The following is a 25932-nucleotide window of genomic DNA, read 5'->3' on the forward strand; positions in this document are numbered from 1 at the left end:
CAGGTGCCATTATGAAGGAAAGCATCATATTCCAACTGCATTGCAGCTTTCCATCTTGGATCAGTGGCAGCTTGTTTATAGGTCACTGGTTCAAACTCAGGTAGTGTGGCTTGGTATAGTTGGAAATCAGGGAAGGACTTAGGTTGCAGGGAACTAGTTCTAGACCTAGTAGTCATGGAGGGGGTGGTGGTTGGTCGGGTGGGGTAGATGCTACTGGTGAGGTTGATCCAGAAGATGGTGAGGGAGATGGTGAGGGAAGTGGGGATGAAGGGATGGATGGAGCAGGGGTAGGTTCAGGTGAAGTCTCAGCAAGAGCTGCAGTATGGTTAGAAACAAGTGGATATGGAATAGAACAGGAAACAAGGAGAAATAAGGGAGCGTCACCTTGTGCAGTAATCTTGGATGGCAGATGTGAGTTGACTTGATCCTTGGCAGGGAATGATTGCTCATCAAAGATAACATGCCTTGACAAATATGCTTTGTTAGTGACAGGGTCTAGACATTTATACCCAGCAGAGTTGTAGCCTAGAAAAATACATGGTTTGGATCAATTTTCTAGTTTGTGCAAACCAAAGGGCCTAAGGAGAGGATAACAAAGACAACCAAACACTCGGAGTTTTTGATAGTTTGGTTCCCTATGATAGAGTTTAAAGTATGGTGAATGATATTGTAAAACTGGGGTAGGGAGCCTATTGATGACATACACAGCTGTGAGAAAGGCATCAACCCAATACTTATTGGATAGATGGGAGTGAGCTAAGAGAGTGAGGGCTGTTTCAAGAATATGTCTAAGTTTTCTTTCAGCCAAACCATTTTGTTGAGAGGTGTGAGGACATGTTTTCCTATGGAGTATACCATGTTTTGTCAGAAAGGATTGGAACTGCAGAAAATTATATTCACCTCCTCCATCAAAATGGAGTTGTTTAATTTTGGAGGTGAACTGATTTTCTACTAGAAGTTTGAATTTAACAAAGTGTTCAAAAACTTCTGATTTAGTATGTAAAAGATAGATCCAAGTAAATCTTGAAAAATCATCAACAAAGATAACATGGTATTTGTAGCCACTAACTGATTGAATTGGTGATGTCCAGACATCAGAATGGATTAGTTCAAGGGGTTGCTTGGATACACGATTGGATGCTTGAAAAGGCTGTTGTTTACTCTTGCCAAGTTGACATGAAATGCATGTAGAATTTTTATTAAAATTAAAACTTGTAACAGGAAGAGAAGTGTTCTTGACAACACTATTAACAATATCTGAAGAAGGGTGTCCTAATCTAAAGTGCCACACTAGAGAGGTGGTTTTTATTCCTAACAAAGCAATAAAATTCTTAGTGTCTTTATGAGAGGTCCTTCTACGCTTCAGGGGGTACAAGCCATTCTCACACCTCCCCTCCAAGAGTGTTGCATGGGTCAGTAGATCCTTGACAAAATAACGAGAAGAGGTTAGGATAAAATAGCAAAAATTGTCAAGGCAAAACTTATGAATAGAAAGAAGATTGGCAGAGGCCTGAGGACAATGTAATATATTTGTAAGTTGAAAGTTAGTGTTGGGTGTAGAGAGAAGAGTTGAACCAGTGTTTTCTATAGCCAAACCAGTGCCACTGCCCATTGCAACTTCTTGTCTGCTGGAAAGGCTGCTGAATCTATAGATTCTCAAGCTGATTTGTGATATGAGCATTGGCACACTATCTGCTATCCACTGCTATTCTTCATAGTTTGGATTGGTCTGTGCAACCATGGCAGCCAATTGGTTAGGGGGATGTTTGCCCTGAAAAGCATAGTCCATTCTATGAAAACAATCCAATGCAGTATGACTAGTTCTTCCACAAATTTGACAGGGAGCTCTAGGACCATGAGAGAAGGGTTGGTCCTGATATATTGATGATGAGTTAGGCATGTGCTGTTTTGTGGGATAGTTATTGCTCGGATTGGACTGACTTGGGGAATATTGATTTCCCTGATTGAGACTTTGGTTGTACTACTGATTTGGGAAGGAGAAGTGGCCTCTTTGGTGCTGGTTGGAACCTTTGCTGTATTGCAGAGGACCATGGCTGAATTGAGGGCCTCGGCTGAGTGGTTGGGAGTAAGGCCTAGGTGCAGTGTAATTATTGCCTTGTCTTGGAAAGTAGTTTATGGATGGGAATCTGGAAGACATAGGGGTTCTGCCCATGGAAAACTGAGAGTGTATAGGAGTATGTGCTATGAGAGCAAAAGTTGATGAATCTTGGATAGGTGTGTGATGTTGTTGTAGCAGCAACTCATGACTAAGGAGTTCATCCTGAAAATCTTCAAAGCTGATGGTGTTTATACGGGTGTGAAACGAGTATGTGGTGACAAAGTGGGTGAAGGATGAGTTCAAACCATTAAGGATAGAGGAGATGATTTCAGCTTCAGGTATAGGGTTACCTGCTGCACCAAGTTGATCCGCAAGATTCTTTACAGTTTGAACAAGGAACACGTTTTTCTTGTTGCACAAGTGTAAAATCTTGATATGGTTGGATCCTTTTGATTGTGAGTTGTAATATCTTTCCTTATTGGTTTTGAGAATCTGCACCGTCTCTGATTTCTGCGTTGCTGCGCTCGATCGCACACGATGTGAGCTCGATCACAGTACCAGTAGGTTTTTGACCTTTTGCGCTCGAACACAAATTGGCCTTGCGTTCGATCGCGGAACTAGTAGGTTTTTGACCTTTTGCGATCGAGCGCAGTCGACTTGCGCTCGATCGCAGAACCAGAGAACAATGAGCATGATATCGGCTAACATGGAGCATTGCTTGGCTAAGTTAGAACAAATAGGTAGTTTCAAAAGAATAGGTAGGAGGGCGATATGGCTAACTTATTGCAATTTTTCAATTATGAATTAGTATTATTTTAGAATACTCCAATCATGTCTTCTCTTGCTCCTTTCCAGATATCTCTTAATCCTTTCAAATTGTCATAGGCTCTTTGCCATTACTTAATTGCTAATATAAAGCAAATGATCTTTCGACCAAATGGTATCTCCACCTTTTCACTTACACGAGATAGAGGATGAGGTCATGGGTTGAATGTTGTTTAAGAAACGAAAACTTCCCATGTGCATTCACTTGTTGATGTAGAATGGTGCCACTTTCAAATGGATTCAGTTGCATGAATAATCAGGGTTGATGGATTTTGTGTTCATTCATATTGAGTATCTAACTTTGCTTCTTGTAATATTGTTTCTGCGAAAGAGGCAATTGCTCAATCCTATGTGAAAACTCAAAGTACTCTGCTACATTTTAGTTGCCATGAGCCAATAGACTTGGCCAGTCTCTCATTGTCGCTTGTTGAAGCATTTGTCAACGACTCAATGGAGTAAAGATAAAGAGGAGCTACGGAATATGTTATTCTTTTATAAAGAATAAATCAGCACATTTCCAAGCCTTGCCATTGTCAATACCTTCGTAGTTACCTTAATTCTCCATTTGATTTTAACAAAAATTGGATATGCCAAAAGGTTCTAGAGAACATGTGCCTGGCACCAGATATGTTGATGTTGTGTTAAAAATAGTAAGTTCTACTCTAAAATGAAATAATACTTTTTAAACAAAACAAATGTTCGTACAAGTATCAAGTATTATGTTATCTATGAATATGAATTTCCAAGTAATCAAACATTGTTTTATGAACTCAGAATACATTTTCAGTACAATTATCCTTTAACCTGAAAATGCTTATTCATAGTCCTACTACTCAAAAGTGACGCTTTCACTATTTCAGCTTTTTTATTTGAGGCTGACAATTTTTTACACGGCTTACAAACTTGACATGAATTTAATATGAAACTAGTGGATTAAGGTATTGTATAATCAGATTTGGATCACTGTGGATTGACCTGAATTAACTTATTTAATAAACAGGTCAATTACGTGTCAACTCGCTTAACCCATGGGTAATAATTAAACTTTATCAATTGCTAATGATGTAGCAGCCAAGTAGTGTTTAAGCATTATATACCGAGAGAAATTAGTACAAGTAGTTAGTTTTGTCTTTGTAGCATTTAAATTCATATACATGTTGAAATGAGTTATGTTTAGGTCAACTCAACACGACATGTTTATTAAATGGGTTACGTGGGTTGGATCATGTCAGGTCTGATAGGTTCTAGGAATTGGCTACATTCGGTGTACAAAATCTTATGTTTATTTCCTTTCATTACCATGTGTTTCAGTATGAAAATGTAAAAACTTTGGGGTGTTTGGAGTGTTACTGCACCTTCCTATTCAAAGCTTGTCACGACGAATACCATGATATAGTCCATGTTAATTTTTGTGTTTGGAGTGTTATGTTTATTTCCTTTCATCACCATGTGTTTCAGTATGAAAATGTAAAAACTTTTGGGGTGTTTGGAGTGCTACTACACCTTCCTATTCACAGCTGTCATGTAATTAAGTTGGAAAAAAATAATAATAATAATTGTCCAACTTCTTTATGGGTGGTTCAACAGCAACCAACCAACCTGGAGGGTGGCTGCACTGTTTCTAGAGCCCTTAAGATAGCCAACTCAAGAGTTTAAGGTATCGTTTGACCAGCCCCTAAGCCATTGGCTCAGGAGTAGTTGCAATAGCTCAAGAGCTGGTAAAACAAAAAAACATTAAGGAGGAGATTACAAAAGTGATGAAAATTGAATGTCATATGACTTCTGCGCTAGTTGAGATATTGGAGCATTGCATGACGTACCCTGACGAGGACGTCCGGAGTTTAAGAGAAGGAGTTTGTACACTACAAAAAAAAAAAGAAAAAGGCATTTAATGCCCTTTTTTTTAATGCCGCTTAATGCTACAGAAACATCACTAAATAGGTAATGACTTTTAAATAATGCCCTTCCATATAGAAATTAATTTTTGACGTTTACAATGCAAACTACATTAATTTATGCCGTTTGAACAGTAAACAATATTAAATTTTATGACATTAACTGTTCAAACGTCATTAAATTATTTTATATATTTACTTTTTTTAATAACATCCACGTGCCAGCGCCTGTGTCCATGAGTTCGCTGGGCCGGCGTCCTCTATTTGATGCCGGACAAGGGCGAGGTCGGCATTGGCAACATCGTCGAGGCTGTCTAGTGGATCTGCAAAAAATAAATAAATAAGAGGGAAAAAAGAAGGTTAAAGAGGAAAGAAGAAGAAGAAAGAGTGCCCATAGATCTCTTTACGTAACACGCGTGCGTGTGCACACACATATAGAGAAACTATATACCTCTATGCACGTATTTATTTATTTACATAGTTCAGTTCTCCCACCCAAAAAATCATGATTCTGCCCCTCTTTGGCATCTTATTCAAAAAAGTTAAATAATGTGATATCTTTTTTTTTTTTTTTTTTGAGATATAAATAATGTGATATCATTTATACTATAAGATGCAACAATATTTAATTCAGACTACAAAATGACTCTTCTTTGTTTAAAGTGAAATGAAGAGAATTCATGTGGTGTGTATTATGAGCGCACCATTTGATAATAATAATAAGAACTCTCCAGCTAGTTGGATTCTTCAACAGTTAGGCTTGACTCGAAGTGCAAGCTTTACAGTAAGTGTCATCCAATTAATCCACCGACAACGACAATGGCGAAATGTTGAGGAAATTATTTGGAAGATGATTTTTTGGAAATCTAAGGCCCGTCATTAAAGCTAGTGATGGACATATATAGCAATCAATCAATCAATCATTTACTTTAATTTCAAACACGGCAATGTTTGTTTAATTACTTGAATGCCGTTGATTAAGTGTTGAATGATGGGATCCTGGCCATTAAATTTCAGTATCTATAATCACCCATGGAAGCAGTTAGGGCTGGCAATTTTGACACGACCCGACAACCCGACACGAACACGACACGAAATTAGTGAGTTTGGGTTTATATTAAACGGGTTTGGGTCTTAAACGGGTCGACCCATTTATGACCCGTTTATGAGTATCTGGCGGGTCGTGTCACGGGTCGACCCGCGGGTGACCAGCCAGACCCGTTTGTTTGTTAGTTCTTTTTTTTTTTTTTTTTTTTACCCTAGAATTAATAGTGAAAAAGTAGAAAAAGGCATAAAGTGAAAAACAATAGCACAATCGTCTTTCCTCCAGCTCCAGATCTAGAAACAAAATCCCCCATTCCTCCCTCTCGGCCTCACTCCTCACCGGACCTCACGCCACGCCACCGCCCACGCCCACGCCACCACCGCTCCTCCACTGTTGGTCTCTCTCTCTCGCCGCTCCTCCACTGCTAGTCTCTCTCTCTCGCCACTCCTCTACTCCTCAGTTCTCACGCAGCCATGGCCCACGCCATGCCACCGCCGCTCCTCGCCTCCTCCACTGCTGCTCTCTCTCTCTTGCCACTCCTCCACTCCTCAGTCCTCAGTCACGTAGCCATGGCCCACGCCACGCCACCGCCGCCCCTCGCCTCCTCCACTACCGCTTTCTCTCTTCTGCTGATGTTTGCACATGATTTTGTGAGATTTATTTGGTAGATGGTTGTTTTATTTTGTGGGATTTGCTTATTTATTCTTCCAAAAAGAAGCTCTGATCCTTTGGAGAAGGAAAAAGGCTGAGAAAATAAAATTGAATTAGAAATGTCTCAGTTCTTCTGATGAAATTGAGCAAATATATCAAATTGTTTTCGACCCAGATCTTTATTTTTTTACAACATTCATGCAAAATATAGATATATAAAAGACCTAGATCACAATTCACAACGGCTATCTTCTCTTCATTCTAAGCTTTCCACAATAAAAACACCTCTCGCCTGGGCCTTCTATCTTGCTTTTTCTTTTCTGTGTTCGGTTTGATTACTAGAAACTGCCCTAAAACTATTTTTATTTTATTTTTTAAAAAGAAAAATCAATTTTTAAGTTAAACGGGACCCGACCCGACACGACCCGTTATTTTAAACGGGTCTCACGGGTCGTGTCAGGTGACCCGTGAAATACCCGAGTTCGTGTCGTGTCGGGGGGTCCGACCTGTTTAATAAACGGGTCGTGTTTGGGTTTTGGCTAAACGGGTCACGGATACCCGCGGGTCATAAACGGGTCAACCCGTGGACCCGTTTTGCCCGCCCTAGAAGCAGTCAATAAGAAAAATAGTTGGAGCACGCCAAGAGAACTGGTGCTCTGTTCAAATGGTATAGAACAGGGGCGAACAGAGGCCGGTTCTCTACCTCCTTTTTTTTTTTTTTTTTGAAAAATCTCTACCTCCCATGTTGTGCTGAAGATATGCACTCCAACCCAAAGACATAAAAAGGAACGAAGGGACATGAAAGTTTCTCAACTTTGGAAGAGGAAGGATAAAGCAGTCCAAAACAAAACCAAATTTACACATAAAAACTCTCCCGCCAAGACTAATTGTCATCCATTCCACCGACAACGACAATGGCGAAATGTTCACTCCCGGTCCACACGTCTGCACGCCAACTCTCTGTGTCTGTCGACCCTCCTTTATATTAAAAGAGAAATAAGACATCTGTAATTACTAGTCAAAAACATTCAACGTCAACGCTAAATAATATTCCACACGTCTGCCCCCTCTTTATCTTTCTTATTAAACTTCACAAAATATATTGGCATCAGGGACAGACAGACCTACCCTATATGTGGGGGTGGGGGGGAAGGAATTTGATAAAAATATTATTTCTTATATTATGGCCCCGACAAATGGCAATTACGAATCACAATTTCGCTGAAATATGTTTAGTATTTTCATTTTAATGTTATTGATAGATTTTAATTTTCACAGGATCTTTCTCTGAGAAACGGCAGTGATATGCAGGGAGAAGAGCGGCGTTCTAAGATATTGGAAGGTGAAATAAGGAGGTTAAAGCATGAATATGAGAAGCTTGCCTTGAAAAAGAGTTGTGACGTATCTGAATATATTGCTGGAATTTATGTTTACTGAAGATCATAAATGCTATTTGGTTAATAATAGATAAAGCAAGACCAAGATAAAATTGTGTATAGACTTGTGATATTGATTTTGGGCTGAACTAATTGACCCACCCTTGCCACTTTCATTCTCTGAAGGATCAATATTGTTAAGAATCTTCTATAATATGAAAAAGAAAAATAAGATATGAATTGGTTTAACATTAATAACATCTAAATTTGCTCTTGACAATGACTATCACCATATATCAGAATTCTAAAAGAGTCCCACTTGGAAAACGGTAATTTTCAGTAAGTTTGATTCGAATTTGAATTATTGGGCAAGCAACAACCTGCTTAACCCAAAACAACCATTTTGAGAGTGAAAAATTACCTATATATATAGCAATCAATCATCTACTTTAATTTCAAACACGTACGGCAATGTTCTAATTACTTGAATGCCGTTGATGATGTGGGCCTGTGTTGGTAATTACGCTCACATCAAGTACTGTTGAATGATCGGATCATGGCCATTCAATTTCAGTATCTATAATCACCCATGGAAGCAGAGAGTGAATAAGCATTAATTTATGCTCTTTTCTGTTGTAATTAAAGACCAATGTAAAGACTTTAGTTTTCTTTCTCTCTAATTCATGCAGATGAGAATTGTCAAATTAAATAGTATAGAACACGGGAGAATTGTCATCCACTCCCGGTCCACACGTCTGCACGCCATGTCGACCCTCCTTTATATTAAAAGAGAAAGAATTAAGACATCTAGCTGTAATTACTAGTCAAAAACATTCAACGTCAACACTAAATAATTCACTCCCATTAATATTCCCTCCTTATCTTTCTTATTAAACTTCACAAAATCCTCATCATATCATTCATACACTTGTAAACAAACATGGCACCCTCCCTTCCCATTTCCATGGTCCTTATTGCATGGTCTACCTCTATCTTGTTCTGTGGAACCTATTTGGATTCTGCAACTCCATTTGTGGGAGCATCTGAACCATCAACACTACATCCAGAAGAAGCAAAGGCTCTGCTGAAGAGTGGGTGGTGGAAAAGAGCTAACACCAACAATGTCTCAAGTTGTTGCAAGTGGCCTGGTATTACTTGCAATGCTGGTGGAAGCATCACAGAGATTGTCATCCATTTAGGTGGTTTCTATTTGGGAGAGATGTCAAAACTCAACTTCTCTTCCTTTCCAAATTTAGTCCGCCTTGATCTCCATGGAACTGGACTTTAGGGGAGTATCCCAGTTGAGATAGGTACTCTATCAAAACTCACCTACCTTGATCTGTCCTATAATAATCTAACAGGTGAGTTGCCTCTTTCACTTACAAACCTCACCCAATTAGTGATGTTTAATGTTTCTGATAATCAAATCACTGGATCAATCTCTACCTCTGTTTCACTTTTAATCCATCTCACCCATTTTGTTTTGTATATTAATCAAATCAATGGTTTCATACCGTCAGAGATAGGAACGTTGAGGCATTTGTCCATATTAGACCTAGGCCTTAACATGCTCACTAGTCCAATCCCTTCCACTTTGGGTAATTTAACTCATTTGAAATATTTGTATCTTGATTTCAATCAACTCAATGGTTCCATTCCCCAGGAAATAGGAAACTTGAAGAATTTGATTTTATTCTACCTTGGGAATAATAACCTCATTGGTCAAATCCCTTCAACTATAGGTCACTTAACCAATTTGACATATTTGGATCTTTCTTCCAATCAAATCAATGGTTCCATTCCCCGGGAAATAGGAAACTTGAAGAAGTTGATTTTATTGAACCTCCTCAGGAATAATAACCTCATTGGTCAAATCCCTTCAACTATAGGTCACTCAACTAATTTGACATATTTGGATCTTTCTTCCAATCAAATCAATGGTCAAATCCCTTCAACTATAGGTCATTTTACTAATTTGTCATCTTTGTCCCTTGGTCAAAATCGAATTAAGGGTTCCATTCTCCCAGAAATAGGGAACTTGATGAGTTTGTCCAATCTGTATCTTGCTCATAACAATCTAATTGCTCATATCCCCACTCAAATCGGCAACCTTCATTCATTGAATTCTCTTGACCTTAGTCATAACTTTTTTCAGTGGAGAACCACCTGTTGAACTTGGGACTATTGACAAGTTATGGACCTTGGATATCAGCTACAATAATCTTACCAGCAATGTTCCCAATAGTTACGTTTCTATTAAAATAGTCAACTTGTCATACAATTCTTTGACAGGTCCGATTCCAACAGATTTTGATTAGTACCATACACCCGACACATTAATTGGCAACAAATATTTGTGCGGTGACACCATGGGTTTCCCTCCTTGCGCTCCAACTAGTAACAAATCAAGTATAACAAAAGTGAAAATTTTTGTTACAATCGCCATTTCCCTTGGATTCTTAGTTCTTGGGGACTTTCTCCTATGTCGATGCATGGTCAAGGAAACCCAATTTGAGTCAACAGAAACAAAGAATGGAAATTTGTTCTCGATATGGAATTATAATGGACATATTGCATATGAAGACATCATTGAAGCAACCGAAGATTTTGATCTAAAATATTGTATTGGAACTGGTGGTTATGGTAGCGTTTACAAAGCAAAATTGCCTGGTGGAAAAGTGATTGCCTTGAAGAAATTTCATTGGTTGAAGGCTGAGAACCCAACTTTTGATATGAGTTTTAGAAATGAGGTAAAAGTGTTAACAGAGATTCGTCATCGAAACATCATAAAACTTCATGGATTTTGTTTGCATAAGCGATGCATGTTTTTGGTTTACGAGTACATGGAAAGGGGAAGCCTATTTTGTATCCCAAATAGCGATGTTGAAGCTATGGAATTGGATTGGAGCAAGAGAGTAAACATCATCAAAGGCACTGCCCATGCTTTATCTTACATGCATCATGAATGCATTCCAGCAATTGTTCATCGAGATATAACAAGCAACAATATTCTATTGAACAATAAACTAGAGGCTTTTGTCTCTGACTTTGGCACAGCTAAGCTTCTTGATCCTGACTCATCCAATCAAACGTTAGTTGCCGGTATTTACGGTTACGTTGCCCCAAGTGAACTAATATCTTTTTAAACTATAAGTTATATCTTTATATATTTATTTATTCATGAAGTGTTGCCTATTTTTCTAAAAGGTATAATTAGCCATGTACAACAAATGTATTTCTCAATATTTGTGCCAGTAGTGTTACGTTGTAATTTACTGATTCATGCATGATCGTAAACAACCACTTTCACTATAGAACACAATAACAAGTTTTGACCAACTTCTTTGAGTTCAAAATATACAAAAGAAAAAAAAAAGGAAAAAGAACAAAATTAAAATAAACTCTTTTTCGTTTTAATTTTTATTGTTTTCTTATAATTTTATCTTTCTTATTTTATATATGTGTAGAGTTGGCCTATACCATGAAAGTTACTGAAAAATGTGATGTTTATAGCGTTGGAGTTGTAGCACTTGAAATATTAATGGGAATACATCCAACGGAATTTATGACTTCATTATCCTCAACTTCTTCTCAGAATATGATGTTACATGAAATATTAGACAAACGTTTGCCACCGCCCAATCATCTGGTTGCACAAGATATTTTCCTCATTGCTACAATAGCATTTGCATGCATAGACACCAAACCAAAGTCTTGGCCTACAATGTAATGCGTGACTCAAGAATTTCTTTCTCCAAAGAAATCAATAGCCAAGCCTTTACATGCTGTTTCACTAAGGCGGCTAAGGAACCAAGAAATGCATATGGTTGCATGCATGAAGGAATGAAACTCAATTACGAAGTGTTTGTTGCTAGGCTGAGTATCTTACGTTTTGCAGAACTTGTACATTTACAATAAATGTTGTGTATGTCAATTATAAAGCCATTAATTATGTGTGTAGTGTATGTATACTGTATATATGAAATTTTAGTTTTTTTTGTTTATCTCATAATTCTTGTTTCGTATCATCTTTTATGGTCTAGAGTGTTATGGAGACTATGATACATTGTTTAACACAAGTGTATTTGCTACTCTTATTTACAACTCTATTCATTTGTATTAGAGTTGATTCATGGGTATCTTTTTCCATTAGATAATGTATTTATTAGCATAAGTTTTATTCAGGATTCTAAAAAAATATGGTATGCTGACTTAGGTGCCGATCGAGTCTACTGTCTTTAGCTTAACACCTCCGGCAACTGTCCAAATCGAGTATTCTCTAGAGAGAAAGGCATAACCAAATGGTATACAACAAAATGTTTTCAAGACCATAAATGGTATATCTGGAGACAGATTTTCATATTCTCGACATTTGGTTCGGCTAGAAAGTTAGTTTTGGGTTTCTAGGGCTAATATTCAAGTGAAGGCTTGGTTTTAGGTTAAGCTACTCCCTTGAAGGTTAAAAATGATTTTCTATGCTTAAGGGCAGAGGTTGGTCTTGGGATGATAAAATCTCGGTGCATCACAATGAGATTCCTGATTCTTGTTCTGAGAGGAATAAGGCTGTGAGGCGAACCATAGAGTCAATTACCAGTTAATTGATTTTACTAGGGTGTTATATTGCTCTCCTAGTGTTTTCTTAGTGTTCTCTTGGTCCTAGGTCAAAAAAGAAACTTCACTTATTTCTCTCATTTAATTTTTAGAAAAATAATATTTAGGACCAAAAGAACACTATGAGAACACCAAGAGGTGAAAGAGTGTGTTCGAGACTGCGATTTCATTAACATGCAATTTTAAACCAAATCGTAGAAAGCAAATTGTTTGTGATTGCGTTTTTAAAAAATTACGATTTGAAAATGCAGAAAATATGCTTTTTCAAATTGCAGGTAAGGAGACTTTTTTTGAAAACGCAAAATTTTGAAAGCTGAACTGTGATTTTAAAGGTAAAACCTCGATTTTGACAAACATTTAACTGCGTTTTTAAATCCAACATTTTAAAATTGTTATTTTTAAATCGCAAACACAAACGGACCCTAATTCTAGTTCCTCTTGTATCATTCTTGTGTCACTCCAAAAGCAAGGTTACTTTTAAAATCACAATTTGATCAAAATCCAATAATGATTAATCACGAGTTCAATAGTGATTTTAAAAACCAAATCATTCTTAAAATGATACAAGAGTGACAAAAGAGTGATTTGCAGTATTATTCCAAAAATATATATATATATATATATCACAACGTTTATTTCATTTTTAAGTTTTTCCCAAAAACGCGTTTTGGCCATTTTTCGAGTAAAAAATCAAAAAATATTTTTGAAAATTTTTACCAAACATGCTAACTTTTTTATTTGCCATAACCTTTTGAATATTAAAAATACTTTTTACCCTACTTAACGTTTTTGAGTCAAGTGATTAACATAGTCAATAGTCATGAAACCTACGGATTTGTCATATTTGAGAAACTTTAGGAGCTTGTTGATGTATTTGAAACATCAGGACAGGCCCTCTCTCTCTCTCTCTCTCTCACCTCGATAAACTTGGTTGTGATGGGCTCCCTCAAATTCCACTTCCCTCGAGTGGGAATTCTCCAAAAAGTCCCCAGACCCTACCACTCACGCTCTTCAGCGGTGACCTGCGGCCTTAGGGGCGGACCCAGAACGCCTCTGTGGGGGAAAAGCGTGCTATCCTCCGAAGCCATTCAAGCAGTCCATTCCTTGAAGCTAGCCAGATCATCCGCACCCAGATTACAAGAGGTTTTCAATGGCAGACTCAGCAGGCTCTTGTAGGCAGACTTGTTGGACACCTTGGCTGAGCTGCAAAGACAAAATCAACTGGACTTGGCCCTTCAGGTATATGTTGCTCCTTGTTAACTTTACATTTGTTTTAGAATATATGAGTATAACTTAGTATGACTTAGCCCCTAATGAAATTTTGGATGGAAATTGTTCTTGGATTCTTAAAATACTCAACATTCAAATGACTGATTTACTGATTGTTTTAGAACTGGTAGAACTCTATTGTTTATGAACAACAAATATTAAGAAACTCGGCTTGTGTGAATTTCATTTTAATTTGCTTCCGTTCAATGTTCTTTTCCTTTTGGGACCTACATAAGTATTCAATTATGCTAGAATTACAATGTGGGTAAATTATAATAATCCAAAACTAATCACACCATGAAGAAAATGCATTGTTTGTTTATTGTCTAACATGAGCCGTGCTTTTTGAATCAGAAAAAATCCACTGTCACGATCGTCTTGGCTACCACTTGATTCATCTGTATTAGATTCAATTCTTGGGTATTTTTGTCATTAGATAATGTATTTGTTAGCTGAAATTTTATTCAGGATTCTTAAAAAATAAGAAAATGGGGAATACTCTCTTAAGAAAATGTTTGCTGTTGGTGGACAGGTGGTCGTTCTCGGAGTGCTATCGTGTGGAAAATGGCTCCTCTTTGCTTTATGTAGTGCTTGTCGTGGGAAAGAAATGAGAAAAATTTTGTGAAGGAGTTCAAGTCCTTTTTTTTGTTTTGTTTTTTTTTTTTTTTTTTTCTACTTGGATAGTTGCTTGTTTAGCTCTTCCTTTAGTGATTAGCTTATCTTACAAAAGTAAGATATTTTAATCTTAAGTTTTGATTTCAGCTTCTCAATTGTTTTCAATTTCAGTTCTTTAATTTCATTATATTATTGTCATTACCGCCTCATGGCTGGTTTTACTACTTCGATTTAAATTATCTTCTGCATTAACTATCATCTTCCCCTACTCCCTGCGTCTTTATGCATACTGCGCTTCCTCCCCCTCCCTTGTTTTGGTATCAGAGTCAGAATCAATTAAAGCAATAACATCAAAAGCATAATCATGAGAAATAGTAATATGAATTTTATATATATATATATATATATATATATATATATATATATATATATATAATCACTATATATCTCTCAGTATTTAAATCATAAAGTTGAGCTGCATCCATTTACAAAAACAATGTATTGCATTGCTCAAAATTCCAACCCCACATACACAAAATTTTTAAAAAGCATGACTCAAAATTTTGTAAATTTACATAAAAATTGTATAAGACTTGAAAGAAATACTATCGGCCTTGTGTCCATCATAACTTATTAGAATAATCGAGATACCACTTTCAATTTGGGCGTGTATGTTCAACACCCATGCCAATTTGGTCATCAAAGAAATGCAAAAAGTTCCTAGTCAATCTTACAATACACACAATAAATTAGTTAAATAATGCATTTAATTGTTGAGCACTAATTAAAATCATCAAATTTCTTTTCTTTTTTTGAGAACTCGTTGGAGATCAGACAATGCTTATGAAAACAATGCTCATGACTTGCGAAACTTCAACATGAAAGATTGAGGGAACAAGCGTGTGGACTAGGCAAACCAATTATTTTGCGTTGACGTTAAATGTCATGTTCATGACTAGTAAGCTGTTGAACTTTCTCAAGGCGGGCACGCTGGGATGAAAGAAAATAGAATCAAATAGAAAAATAAAGACAGGATGGAGTAAATAAAATAAACACAAAGTTGTCATGTCCATACAACTCTTTCAAAGTTGTGGTATAATCATAATATCCATACAACTCTTTCAAAGTTGTCTAGTACTACTTTATCTTTCCTCTTTCAAATCTGAGGAAATTTTCATGCCCAGCATTCGCTAAATATATTTGGGTGGTTGGAATCCTTTTTATGTCTTTACAAAAATTCATTAAAATGAAAGATTCATTAATCTCTTATTGAAAATTTTGTCGAAAATCCAAGGCCGCCTTAAGCACGCAGTATATAATGCTATTAAAACGAAAATACAAAACATATTTCAGCAAATTTCTGGTGGAACACATACTTTTGGGTCACACATGGGTTTTTAGAGTAAACTAGTCAAACCACGTGCTTTGAAATCTGCCACCTCTGTTTTGTGTCTTGTGCAATAATGGAAAACATAAATTCCAAGCCCACATACACAAAAATTACACTTGGGAATTAATGTGGTGGAGAAAAAGCATGACTCAAAACTTTGTAAATTTACATAAAAATATATTGTATCAAACTTAAAAGAAATATTATAGGCCTTGCCCTTGGGTCTCTTTGACAGGAAAATATGCTTTTTAAGTATAGAATCAGATAAAATTCTAACTCTACCAAGTTTAGGCGTTTGTTATATATATATGGGTGAGCTTAGCTGCATTGTTTAGTACATTAATGGAATAATATTAGATCTGACCATAAAATAACTCATCTCCATCAAGTGAATGGGAGAGGTTAATACTCTACCACAAAAGGCCCACATCATGCTTTAATAGTGTTAGTCCTTAAAAATGCTTTGTTGGACAAGCTTCAATTCCTTTGTGCAATTGGATTTTTCCAATTTCACTTGAAAGGGAAAGAAAGTAAGAAACTATTTTATGGTTAAAATTTTATTTTGTTGTACTTAATCATGATTTACATAATGCTATATAGTTTAAAATACCAACTTGACAAAATATTCACTACATGGCATCATGTATACCATAAAATCTATAGAATAAAATTTTAATTATGAAATGACTTAATTATCTCATCAAGTGAAATGCAATCCTTATGCATACAGTGAACTCATAGGAACTTATGGTCAATTAAGGTAAAATTGGGATGCCTGGGGCTTCTTAAAACAAGTGGCTTCATAATGCAACAATTACCCATGCAATTTCATGGGGAATTTAGTCTAATTATGTTCATTATTAGATGCAAATATATGATTCTGTTGGTGTCATAACCACCAGTAATCATAAACAAAGTGCAGTGTCTACTGGAAACAAAGCATTAGGTTTTGGAGTTATTTTTGAAGGCATTGGAACGTAACAAAGCAAAATAATTTTAGGCTTTCTAGCTACTCCATAGCTTTTAATACAAGATGAAAATAGTGGAAAATACTTCTATTCAGAGCATTTCTAACAGTATTAGGTATTTTACCTAGTGAAAAAGTACAATTTTTTACTTTACCAATTGTTTTTTCACTATATACTCCAATAGATTCTCTATTTCATTTTCTACTTTCTTTTTTTATTATATTATTGCCAATACTTAATTAAAGAGAAAAACAAACACATATATAGAAATCATTCATAAAAACAAAAATAAACACATATGATGAACATTCATCTCACATACCATTACTAATTCTTAAAATTAATAACATAAATAAATTTTTTCATCAAACTGCAATTCATTTGTTTCCATTCGTGTGTTTCTATGCAATAATTTTTTTTTTTTTTTTTTACATTAAATTTTTTCATCCAACTGTAAAGAAATTTTGTGAGCGAGAGAGATAAATTTTGTGTGAAGAAATTTTGTATTTGAGAAAGAGACGTAACAGATGAAAAGAGGTATTCAGAAGAAATAAAAGATGTTGGGTGAAAAGAGGTGAAACAAAGAAACAATAAACAAAAGAAAAATAAACGATATTTTATTCATCTAGTGTGCTACAGTGAATAACTCCAAATTGCTATTCATTGCTACGCTATTCACTATACCAATGTAGTTAATGTAGTTATTCTAGCTAATGGCAACCTACTCTGTTGAAGCTAAAAAAAGAGAAATAATAGCTAAATATAACTAATATTGGTCTTTTAGCTAAGCTGATAGAGATGCTCTAATCCTCATTGAAGAAAAATGGGTTTTTTTTTAAAAAAAAAAAAAAAAAAAAAAAAAAAAATTAAATGAAAAGACCCATATAATTCACTCACACTATAACACCCAAAATCTTTTTTTGCTCTGTGCCTATGCATGAGGTGTGTATATTGGACTGTCACTAATACAGCAAATTATGCCGAATTTATAAAGTTTTTAGTTTTCATTTTAGTGTCACCAATATTATATGCTAATTCGACAAGTCCATTGTGGCTTAGTAATGTCTGTTTCGTATTGATTATAAATGCACAAAATTCCCCCCAAATGCATTTCGTGTCTTACGAATTGGTGTAATCTCCATCTTAGGATATATGATACGAATTTTGTTATGGAAGTGCACCAAATATGGCTTTGGCATAAGAATAAAATACATTGCTCCAATGTGTTGCTGCAACTTATCCCTATTCTTGCAACATCTTATATATTTTCATTTTCATGTTTTTTCGCTAGAAAAAGAAACATTAATTTTTTATTTTTTATTTTTTATTTTTTATTTTTTTAAAGTACTTGGCAGGATGATATCTTCTCTCAAAATCCTACCTACTTCTGAATGCAAATCTGTCATTCTAAAACTGATATGTATCAGCTGTTAAAGTATTGATTAAGTGATTAAATTTACCTCTTCCTATTAGCTTAAGCTTTTTGGATAATTGGTGATTTAACATGGTATCAGAGCCAAAGGTCATGGGATCGAACCTTGACTCCGTCAAATTACCCCTATTTAAGTTAAATATTCCACGTGTTGGGCTTCACCTATTAAAAGGGAGTTTGAGCCCACACGTGAGAGACACGTGAGGGGGAGTGTTAAAGTATTGATTAAGTGATTCAATTTACCTCTTTCTATTAGCTTAAGCTTTTGGAATAACTGGGGATTTAACATCAGCAGCATCTCCTATACTAGCCATATAGAGCAACAGCTGGTCAATTTGTTTCCTAGTAAATGTGTGTTTTTGAAACTTTGCAAATCATTTATGACTACCATTAACACTGTCACTTCCATTTTTCATGAAAACATTTTGTTATATACCATTTGGTTATGCCTTTCTCTCCAGATAATACTCTGGACAGTTGCGTGGGGTCTTAAGCTCAAGACAGCAGACTCAACTCCTAGGTCAGAAGACCATATTTTTTACAATCCCTAACAAATACATTATCTAATGACAAAGATACCCAAGAATTAAATCTAATACAGATGAATGGAGTGGTAACAAGAATCATGTACACTTTATACCATAGTCTCCATACATATGAATGGAGTGTTAAACAATGCATCATAGTCTCCATAACACTTTATACCATAACAGATGACGCAAAACAAGAATTATGAGACAAATAAAAAAGCTAAAATTTCATATATACAATATACATACGCTAGACACATAATTAATGGCTTTATAATTGTCATAGACAACATTTATTGTAAATATATAAGTTCTGCAAACCAAGTGATACTAATCCGAGCAACAAGCACTTCAAACTTGAGTTTCACTCCCTGATCCAACCATATACATTTCTTGGTTCCTTAGGCTCCATAGTGAAACTCCATATAAAGGCTTGGCTATTGATTTCTTTGGAGAAAGAAATTCTTGAGTCACGCTTTGCATAGTAGGCCGAGACTTAATTTGGTTTGGTGTATACGCATGCAAATGCTATTGTAGCAACAAGGAAAACCAGATGATTAAGAGGTGGCAAACGTTGGTCTAATATTTCATGCAACATCATATTATGAGAGGAATATGAGGATAATGAAGTCAGAAGTTCCATTGGATGTATTCCCATTAATATTTCCAATGCCACAACTCCAAAGCTATAAACATTGCACTTTTCAGAAACTTTCATGGTATAGGCCAACTCTCTCTCTATATATATATATAAAATAAGAAAAATAAGAAATCAAGCAAAATAAAAATGTAAAAGAGTTTATTTTTCCTTTTCTATATTTTCAACGCAAAGAAGTTGGTCAAAACTTGTTAATCATGCATGAATCAACAAATGACAAGATAACCCTACTGGCACAAATATTGGGAAATACATTTGTTCTACATGGCTAATTATACATTTTAGAACAATAGGCAACACTGAATAAATAAGTAAATATATAAAGATATAGTTTATAGTGTTAAAAAAAAAAAAAAAAAAAAATAGTTCCCCTAGGGCAACATAACCATAAGTGCCAGCAACTAACGTTTGATTGGATGAATCAGGATCAAGAAGCTTAGCTGTGCCAAAGTCAGAGACAAAAGCCTCTAATTTATTGTTTAATAGAATATTGTTGCTTGTTATATCTCGATGAACAATTGCTGGAATGCATTCATGATGCATGTAAGATAAAGCGTGGGCAGTGCCTTTGATGATGTTTACTTTCTTGCTCCAATCCAATTCCATAGCTTCAACATTGTTGTTTAGGATACAAAATAGGCTTCCCTTTTCCATGTACTCGTAAACCAAAAACATGTATCGCTTATGTAAACAGAATCCATGAAGTTTTATAATGTTTCGATGGCAAATCTCTGTTAACACTTTTACATCGTTTATGAAACTCATATCAAAAGTTGGGTTCTTAGCCTCCAATCAATGAAGTTTCTTTAAGACAGTCAATTTGCCACTAGGTAATTCTGCTTTGTAAACGCTGCCGTAACCACCGATTCCAATACAATATTTTATATCAAAGTCCCTAGTTGCTTCAATGATGTCTTCATATGCAATATGTCCATCAAAATTCCATATCGAGAACAAGTTCCCATTCTTTGTTTCTCTTGATTCAAATTGAGTTTCCTTAACCATGCATTGACATAGAAGACAGCCCCCAAAAAGTAAGAATCCAAGGAAAATGGCGATGGTAACAAAAATTTTCACTTTTGTTACAATTGATTTGTTACTACTTGGAGGGCAATGAGGGAAACCCATGAAGTCACCAACAAAAAATTGTTGCCAATTAATGTGTCGGGTGTATGGTACTAATCAAAATCTATTGGAATAGGACCTGACAAAGAATTGTATGACAAGTTGACTATTTTAATAGAAACATAACTATTGGGAACATTTCTGGTAAGATTATTGTATCTGATATCCAAGCTCCGTAAAATGTCTAGAGTCCCAAGTTCAACAAGTGCTTCTCCACTGATAAAGTTATGGCTAAGGACAAGATATTTCAACGAACGAAGATTGCCGATTTGAGTGGGGATATGACAAATGAGATTGTTATGATCGAGATCTAGATAGGACAAACTCTTCAAGTTCCCTATTTCTACAAGGATGGAACCTTAATTTGATTTTGACTAAGGGACAAATATGTCAAATTAGTTAAATGACCTATAGTGGAACGAATTTGACCATTGTGGCTATTATTCTTGAGGGACAAGTAAATCAAATTCATCAAGTTTCCTATTTCTAGGGGAATAGAACCATTGATTTGATTGTAGCCAAGATACAAACCTTCCAAATTAGTTAAATGACCTATAGTTGAAGGGATTTGACCATTCAGGCTGTTATTCCAGAGGGACAAGTAAATCAAATTCTTCAAGTTTCCTATTTCCTAGGGAATGTGATGTAGAACGGAGTGTATTCCAAACCCATATGTTATTTCATTTTTTGTTGTTTAAGTGCCATGGCCGCCCAGATGGGCGCCGTCAGTTTGTTTTATTTTCTAGTTGACTTTATGTTGTTATTTTATTATGGTTAAGGTTTTGGGAGTCTTTACTTCGTTATTTTATTAGGTTTAGGGAGTATTTATGTCATATTTTGTTAGGTTTAGGGAGTATTTATGTCATATTTTGTTAGGTTTTGGGTTTTGGGCTATAGATATATGTTTATAGCCTCTAGAGAAAATGAGTTTATGTTAATTATTGATTTTGTTGAATAAGAAACCTCAGAGTTGAGCGTTTTTCTTTATTTTCCTTCAAAACCTAGAGACTATTTAGCTTTTATCAAGAAGATTTCTTAGATCATTGATAGAATCAAGATCTAGAAGTATTTATCCACTGTTTATTGATGTTCTTCGCTACAGCCCACTAAGTCACGCTGCATTAGTTGGTATCAGAGTTCAAGTTACTTTCCATGAATGGGGAGGAGCGACCGTTTGGCAGACATGAACGAGGTGCACGTGCGTACGGAGACAGCACTTACGGAGCAACCGGTGATTCGTTTGTGGCACATGGGTGGTGGGCCGAACAATTGTCATCGCCAACCAATACCACGATTTGAGGAAGCGGAAGGCAAATCTATCACTGAACGTTGGCAACACGTGGAGGATCGATGCAGCGTGACTTAGTGGGCTGTAGCGAAGAACATCAATAAGCAATGGATAAACACTTATAGATCTTGATTCTATCAATGATCTAAGAAATCTTCTTGACAAAAGCTAGATACTCTCTAGGTTTTAAAGGAAAATAGAGGAATAAACTCAACTCTGAGTATTTTCATTAATCAAAATCAATAATAAACAACAACTGCTTTTCTATGGAGGCTATAAGCATATATTGATAACCCAAAACCCTAAACCTAATAAAATCTGACATAAATACCCCCAAAGCCCTAAATCTAATAAAATAACGAAATAAAGACTCCCAAAACCCTAACCCTAATAAAACAACAACATAAAGTTGGCTAAAAAATAAAACAAACTGACGGCGCTCGTCCCGACGGCCACGACACTTAAACGACAAAAACATGAAATAACATATGGGATCGGAATACACTCCGATCTACATCCAGGATCAATTCACGGCTATGAGGGATCAAATTGAAGACCTCACTACTACCTACTGGAATATCCAACCTGTGTGGTCACAAAGGGAGTGGATCTAGAAACCCGTTTGTGGAGTGCCAAACGCACAAACGTCAGCACCTTGCGCAAGCTCATGCCAATCGGCAAGTGAGTAGGTTCAAACACAATGTACTGGAATTCCAAGGTTGCTTGCAACCCAAAGAGTTCTTGGTGACACAAAAATTAAAAATAAAAAATAAAAAATTCCACAAAAAGAATTGCCTAGGAAGATGGCGGACATGGTACCTAGAGCAACGACGGAGATTAGGAGTCAATCAGTTGTTGTGGAGGAAGATGGATTTATTGAAGAAGATTGCTCGGTAGATTGGGAATCTCCACCAATCTATAACATCTATCCTGACGTAGAGCTGTAGGGCCAGCCCAACCACTAGGCGAGTTAGGTGGTCGCCTAGGGCCCCCAATTTAATAAGGCCCTCAATTTAAAAATATTAATTAAAAAAAAATTTCTATAAAAAAAAATTAAAACCCTTACTACCCTTCATATTCTTTACTTAAGGTATCAAATCATGGTAAATAAGTAATTTAAGAAAGACCCAAATTTAATGAGGCCCCTAATTAATGAATCCTAATAAAAAAATTTCCATAAAAAATAAAAAAAAAATAAAAAAAAAAATCAACACCTAATTGCCGTTTCCATTAAAAAAAAAAAAAAAAAAAAAAAAAAAAAAAAAAAAAAAAAAATTTAACACAATCAATATATATATATGCTCAATTTAAGGCCTTACTTAATTTAAGAAAGACATTAATATCATTTGATTCTCTAACATTTTAAAATAATAAAGCTTAAAAAATTGATATCAATAAATAAGATAATCAAATAACAATAAAGATATTCTTAAATAAAATACAATCTTAAATGTAGATATTAGTTTTTTGGCCTTGTGAAATGACAAACATAAATATAACTAACCGGAGAGGATCAAGTTTCGAAGATTGTGTCCCACGTTTAAAATCAAATGGGAAAGGTAAATAAATAAATGCTAGAAGATCGAAAGTTTAAAATATGTTTTATTCAATTACAAACTCCTCTTTTTATAAATTTTCATATTTCTTTCTCTATCCCTATTCAAGCCTTATTCAGATTTGAATTCTTCTCTTCTTCTCCCTAATTTCCTTATTTGCCAACAACTCAGTCTTTAAGTTATTAAAATCTATCCATAGTTGATAAGCACTGAAGAAGGTTAATCACTTTCATTATTATTTTTATTTATTTTTCAAAATATTTAACACTGAATTTATAACTAATTTGTCTTTCTTTGTGCAGGTTGAAAGTATTAATAGATAATCTGATTATCAAGATTAAAGTGAATTTGAAATAATTCCTTTGACAAATAAGTCTGCTTAATTTGATAAAATCTTAAGTCAGATTTTTATTATTTTTAATACGAGTTGCTTCTTTTTTTATTATTATTATTTTTAATAAGGTTAATAAGTTATTTTATTATAGTCAGATTTTTTTTTTTTTTTTCAATCATGTTTGCTTAATTTGTTAATATTTTTAATACGAGTTGCTTCTACAGAAATAAGTTTTTCAAAATTAAAAATTGATAAAATCTTGCCTAAGATCAACAATGTCACAAGAGAGATTAAATGGATTAGCCATATTATCAATTGAAAAAAAAAGGTTAGAAAATCTTGAATATAAAAACTTAATCAGTAATTTAACATCCCAAAAAGTGAGAAGACTGATTTTTAAATAAATAAAAAATATATATTAAAATAAATATTATTTAATTAATATTTAAATATAGAAAAGGCCCCACTTAAACTTTTCGCCTAAGGCCTCAAAATATATCGGGCCGGCCCTTCGTAGAGTTGAGTTCTATACACCAAGTGTTTGATGAAAGTCTTGAATAAAAAATCTTTGATTTGGAAGTTGATTTCCTTGAAGTAGATGCTATCTTGTCAAAAACTTTTTAACCAAAGTTGTGATGAGATCTATGGGATGGAGACGACTTTTCTGTCAAAGAGTGAAAGGGTCTTTGTGAGTTCTTCGGGGATTCTCATGGCATTTGGGAAGGGCAAGGTACGAGCAAAGCTTGGCAAGTCTACTCAGCAAGGTGAGGTGCGGGCCATCATGTTTATTATGAGGTATGACCTTGTTGTGATTTTGAGAAGAAGTGGATAGAATGAGTTGACTGGACAGCCGAAGAACCGTGGGAAGAACTGGCCAAATTCGAGGACGAATTCTCTCAAACCTGGTGAGAATGAAGTAGATCGGAGTGTATTCTGAACCCATATGTTATTTTATGTTTTTGTCATTTAATTGTGGTGGCTGTCCAGATGGGCGCTGTCAGTTTGTTTTATTTTCTAGTTGACTTTATATTGTTATTTTATTAGGGTTAGGGTCTTGGGAGTCTTTATTTCGTTATTTTATTACGTTTAGGGTTTTGGGATATAAATAAATGCTTATAGCCTCCAGAGAAAAGAAGTTTATGTTGATTATTGATTTTGTTGAATAAAAAACCTCAGAATTGAACGTTCTTCTTTCTTTTCCTTCAAAACCTAGAGAGTATCTAGCTTTTGTCAAGAAGATTTCTTAGATCATTGATAGAATCAAGATCTAAAAGTATTTATCAGCTGCTTGTTGATGTTCTTTGCTGCAGCCCACTAAGTCACGCTGCATTAGAATGAAACCATTGATTTGATTGGAAGAAAGATACAAAGATTTCAAATTAGTTAAATTACCAAAGTGGAAGGGATTGGACTAGTGTGCATGTTACGACCTAGGTCTAATATGGAAAATTCCTCAGCTTTCCTATTTCAAACGGTATGAAACCATCTATTTGATTGGTATATGAAACAAAATGGGTGAGACGGATTAAAAGCGAAAGAGGGGTAGGGATTGGTCCAATGAGTTGATTATCAGTAACGTTAAACACCACTGATTGGGTAAGGTTTGTAAGTGAATGAGGCAACGCACTTGTCAAACTATTATGGGACAAATCAAGGTAGGTGAGTTTCGATAGTGTACCAATCTCAACTAGTATACTCCCGTGAAGTCCAGTTCTGTGAAGATTAAGGTGGACTAAATTTGGAAAAGAAGAGAGCTTGAGTTTTGACATCTCTCCCAAGTTGAAAGCAACTCCAATCTCTATGACGCTTCCACCTGCATTGCAAGTAATACCAGGCCACTCGCAATATGACCAGAGGCAATGCTGGTTTTGGCCCTTCCCCACCACCCACTATCCAACAGAGTCTTTCCTTCTAGTTGTAGTGCTAATGATTCAGATGCTGCCACAAATTGAGCTGCAAAATCCAAATAGGTTCCATAGAACAAGACAGAGGTAGCCCATGCAATGAGGACCCTGGAAATGGAAAGGGAGGGTGCCATGTTTACAAGTGTATGAATGATATGATGAAGGCAATGGGAAAAGGGTTTTGTGAAGTTTAATAAGAAACATAAAGAGGGGGCAGACGTGTGGAATATTGGGAGTAAATTATTTAGTATTGACGTTGAATGTTTTTTACTAGTAAACAGATGTGTTGTTTCTTTTTTGAGAAAGAGTGAAAACGTGAATGACGTTGGAGAATCTTATACAAAGGGCCAGTTAGTAAAAGAGAGAGACTTTAAATTAAAAACGGAGGTAGGTGACTGGGT

At 35.4% G+C, this 25932-nt stretch overlaps 2 pseudogenes; one reads left to right on the forward strand and one right to left on the reverse strand.

Annotated features, from left to right (window-relative positions):
• Positions 1–8791: 8791 nt before the first annotated feature.
• On the forward strand, positions 8792–11698 carry LOC148587642 (MDIS1-interacting receptor like kinase 2-like; annotated as a pseudogene).
• A 7319-nt stretch (positions 11699–19017) lies between these two features.
• Positions 19018–25665, reverse strand: LOC148587643 (uncharacterized; annotated as a pseudogene).
• Between the last annotated feature and the right edge of the window lie 267 nt (positions 25666–25932).

Source organism: Corylus avellana, chromosome 2 (assembly GCF_965113065.1).
Source record: "Corylus avellana chromosome 2, dhCorAvel1.hap1.2, whole genome shotgun sequence".
Lineage (NCBI taxonomy): Eukaryota > Viridiplantae > Streptophyta > Magnoliopsida > Fagales > Betulaceae > Corylus > Corylus avellana.